Raw genomic sequence first — 4,776 nt, forward strand, 5'->3', positions numbered from 1 at the left:
AAATCCCTAGGACCTGATCAGGTGTACTCTAGAACTCAGTGAGAAGCTAGGGAAGTGATTGCTGGGCCTCTTGCTGAGATATTTGTATCATCTATAGTCACAGGTAAGGTGCCGGAAGGCTGGAGGTTGGCTAACGTGGTGCCACTGTTTAAGAAGGGTAGTAAGGACAAGAGCTGAAAATGTGTTGCTGGAAAAGCGCAGCAGGTCAGGCAGCATCCAAGGAACAGGAAATTCGACGTTTCGGACATAAGCCCTTCATCAGGACTGAAACGTCGAATTTCCTGTTCCTTGGATGCTGCCTGACCTGCTGCACTTTTCCAGCTCTGATACCTCCAGCATCTGCAGACCTCACTTTCTCCTAGTAATGACAAGCGAGGGAACTATAGACCAGTGAGCCTGGCGTCAGTAGTGGGCAAGTTGTTGGAGGGAATCCTGAGGGACAGGATGTACATGTATTTGGAAAGGCAAGGACTGATTAGGGATAGTCAACATGGCTTTGTGCATCGGAAATCATTTCTCACAAACTTGATTGAGTTTTTTGAAGAAGTAACAAAGAGGATTGATGAGGGCAGAGCGGTAGATGTGATACATATGGACTTCAGTAAAGCGTTCAACAAGGTTCCCCATGGGAGATTGGTTAGCAAGGTTAGATCTCATGGAATACAGGGAGAACTCACCATTTGGATATAGAACTGGCTCAAAGGTAGAAGACAGAGGATGGAGGTGGAGGGTTGGTTTTCATACTGGAGGCTTGTGACCAGTAGAGTGCCACAAGGATCAGTGCTGGGTCCTCTACTTTTTGTGATTTATCTAAATGATTTGGCTGTGAGCATAAGAGGCATAGTTAGTAAGTTTGCTGATGACACCAAAATTGGAGGTATAGTGGACAGCGAAGAAGGTTACCTTAGGTTACAACAGGATCTTGATCAGATGGGCCAATGGGCTGAGAAGTGGCAGATGGAGTTTAATTCAGATAAATGCGAGGTGCTGCATTTTGGGAAAGCAAATCTTAGCAGGACTTATACACTTAATGGTAAGGTCCTAGAGAGTGTTGCTGAACAAAGAGACCTTGGAGTGCAAGTTCATAGCTTCTTGAAAGTAGAGTGGCAGGTAGATAGGATAGTGAAGAAGGCATTTGGTATGTTTTTTTATTGGTCAGAGTATTGAGTACAGGAATTGGGAAGTCATGTTGCGGCTGTACAGGACATTGGTTAGGCCACTGTTGGAATATTGCGTGCAATTCTGGTCTCCTTCCTATCGGAAAGAGGTTGTGAAACTTGAAAAGGTTCAGTAAAGATTTACAAGGATGTTGCCAGGGTTGGAGGATTTGAGCTATAAGAAGAGGCTGAACAGGCTGGGGCTGTTTTCCCTGGAGCATCAGAGGTTGAGGGGTGACCTTATAGAGGTTTACAAAATTACAAGGGGCATGGATAGGATAAATAGACAAAGTATTTTCCCTGGAGTGGGGGAGTCCAGAACTAGAGGGCATAGGTTTAGGGTGAGAGGGGAAAGATATAAAAGGGACCTAAGCGGCAACTTTTTCACGCAGAGGGTGGTACGTGTATGGAATGAGTTGCCAGAGGATTTGGTGGAGGCTGGTACAATTGCAACATTTAAAAGACATTTGGATGGGTATATGAATAGGAAGGGTTTGGAGGGATATGGGCCAGGTGCTGGAGGGTGGGACTAGATTGGGTTGGGATATCTGGTTGGCATGGATGGGTTGGACTGAAGGGTCTGTTTCCATGCTGTACATCTCTATGACTCTATAACTCTATGACTCCCCCTTGCTCGGGTCTCCTCCATCAATGCATCAATCCTCTCTCGGAGTTTTACAAACTCTGAGACCAAGCTTGCCTCTGGAGATAAGTCCCCCAGGGCGGCTGCAGACGCACCTGTTGCTGCAGGGAAGTGAGTTCTGTGCTCCTTTGCCTTTAGTCATGTTAGAGTGCGGCAAGCTACACAAGTTTGGTGGAAAATGGCTGTAGCAGCCAGGAAAAAAAACTATTTTTAGCTACTTAAGAGGTGAAGGGTGGGTAGGTGCCCCACTTTGGGTTCTGGGCAGAACTCAGCAAACACGGACCTACTGGGTCAGCGCCATCTTGAATCGCCCAAGTTCAAACAAGTAATCCATTACTGAAATCGAAAACCAGTCTCGGTAATGGTTGCCATGAAATCATCAATTGCTTGAGCATGACTTATAACACAAAGATCCTTCAAGGGAAGAAGTCTAACTTAGATAGAATTCCAGACCCACAGGAAAGTGGCTCACTTTCAACTGCTCAATAAACAGTGGACAAAGGGCAATGAGGAATGGGGAAAAAATGCTGGCCTTGTCAGAGGCTCCCACAATCCCATGAAAAAAATCCAAAATAGATCAATGCAGACCTCCACCACCCCCCACCCCCCACTAATATTTGCCGAAAGGTTGAATGGGAACAAACAGTGGTTAATGTTTGGGCTAAATAATGAGAGGATGGAAGAACTCCCAGCTGTGAATGTGAATTCCTGGAATTCCACAGTTTGTAAGTTGCCTGAAATCCTGTCTCCAATGTTTACATTGGCACTGCTTCATGGAACACTCTCATCAGTGATGCTGTGAGAGTGGTCTAGGAGAAAAGTGGTTGTAGGCTGGGGTTTATAAATGATCTGGATGGAGGTTTTGTGGCACAATTTAGAAATCTGAAGGTAACACGAAGCATTGTTTTCAGGCTGGTCTTGATGTGTAGGGAGGCAGACTTCATGACTGGCAAATTGTGTTTCGTTTGGAATGGTGCAGTATTATGCACATTGCCATTGTAAATGTTCAACATTTAGGGGAAAAAAAATCACAAAATCCTGAGAAATATGAAGATTTATGCGTGTCCTAATTTATGAATCTCCAAAAGTAAATGGCATGAATTGATAGTGTAAATACGATGATGAATGTGCCTATAATAATATTAATTATAAAACTATGATACCTTTTCCTTGTTCAAGATCTTGGCTTCATGTGAAATACATGTTTAGTTTTTGATATGTCACAAGGTAAATGATATTAAAACTTCGGAAAGAGAGAAAACTGATTCGCAGGAAAAGAAATCCTTATTAGCAAGTTAGGCTAAAAGAGTTGGGACTTGCAGTAAAGTGTAGATTTACAACTGTTCTGATTGAAGCTTAGGAGATAATGAAGGGAATAGATGGTGTTTCAGTTTGTATTAATTAAATGCTCTATTTAAAAACTCTCAAGGTTTGTCTCCTACTTTCTACACTCCATGGACGTGAGGTGATCGAACACTCTGCTGTTCATGAGTTAGTGCCATTCTGCTATCACCTGCCCCATGCAGGTTGATCAATATTACCTCACATTCAAGCAACATCTTAATTTTAAAGTTCTCATTTCTGTTTTCAAATCTATCCATCGCCTTAGAGTGCCCATTTCTGAAATCATCTCCCATTTCAGAACCCTGTTCCCCTTCTATTCTGGCTTTTTGTGCATCTCCAAATTTAACTGCAGCTGTACTTCCTGCTCCTCGGATGCTGCCTGACCTGCTGTGCTTTTCCAGCAACACTCTAATCTTGACTGTACTTTGAGTTGCTTAGGCCCCAACCTCTGGAATTCAGTCTCCATTCCTCTACACTCCTAAACCTTACTTTCATGCTTTAAGAAATTCCTTAAAACCCAACTCTTCGATTATCTTACCTAAAATCTCCTTATAAAACTTGATAAAGCTCCTGTAAAATGTGTTGGGACACTTTATCATTTATAAATGCTATATAAATATCGCTTGTTATTGGAAATAGGTTAGGGACAACCAATGGTCACAATTTTCAGGTGTTCTTGCTAGGTGTAGGGTGGATTTTGGGAGGAGGATCGTTTCACTGTGTATATTGGACCAGAGGAACAGAGAGCTGGTTGGAACAGCCAACACAGTAAATTCCTAGAAGCAAGAGCTAGACTCATTTCTTGCCTCTTACAAATGGGCCATGCTATGAGGAATTCATGATCTGTGTGATCTCCTGGACTAGTTGTGATCAACGTGGCAAAGAAGGAATCAATCAGAGAAAAATTCCTTGGATTATTTCCATCCAATTGTGTTTATAACTGCTTTATTCTTGCTTCTCTCAAAGAAAAGAAGCAGAGGCAGTGGAGTCTATTTATTGTGAAGGTATCAGTAGTTTTTGAAGGGATAGATCTGATAGACCAGGGAGCTTTTTGTTCATCACTGTCCATATAAGACTTGACTAAAGATCTCAATGCTTATCTCTCAATGTTTTTAGAAGTCTCTAAATTTTTTGCAGAATTTGTCTTTTGTCATGGGAAAAAAATTCTTTGTAATGAGAAGTACATCTGTTTAGATTAAATGTTAAATGCTTTCCAGTATGATGTTCCAAGCTTCACAAGCATTTTGTAACAATAGAGCAATAATTCATTTTCACAGGGTAGCGCTCATCAGTCATAGAGTCATAGAGATGTACAACATGGAAACAGACCCTTCGGTCCAACCTGTCCATGCCGACCAGATATCCCAACCCCAGAGCATTGTGGTGTGAGGAAAATAAAACAAAGTGATGGACTCATTTTCAATTTTTGCTGTTCAAATGACAGTCACCTAGAATATTATCTTGTCTTATCCCCCAGTTATTCTAACTTCTGCAATGCCATTCTCTGTGTGGTTTTGGCTTTCATCTAGATGTTTCATTTGTTGAAAAAAAAAGTATTTTTGCTTCTAGTTTATCCTAGTCAAGATTTCTGTGAATCTGCTTTACTAGGAACTGAACTCAAGCTAAGTCCAT

The sequence above is a fragment of the Hemiscyllium ocellatum genome, chromosome 17 (assembly GCF_020745735.1).
Source record: "Hemiscyllium ocellatum isolate sHemOce1 chromosome 17, sHemOce1.pat.X.cur, whole genome shotgun sequence".
In the NCBI taxonomy this organism is placed as follows: Eukaryota; Metazoa; Chordata; class Chondrichthyes; order Orectolobiformes; family Hemiscylliidae; genus Hemiscyllium; species Hemiscyllium ocellatum.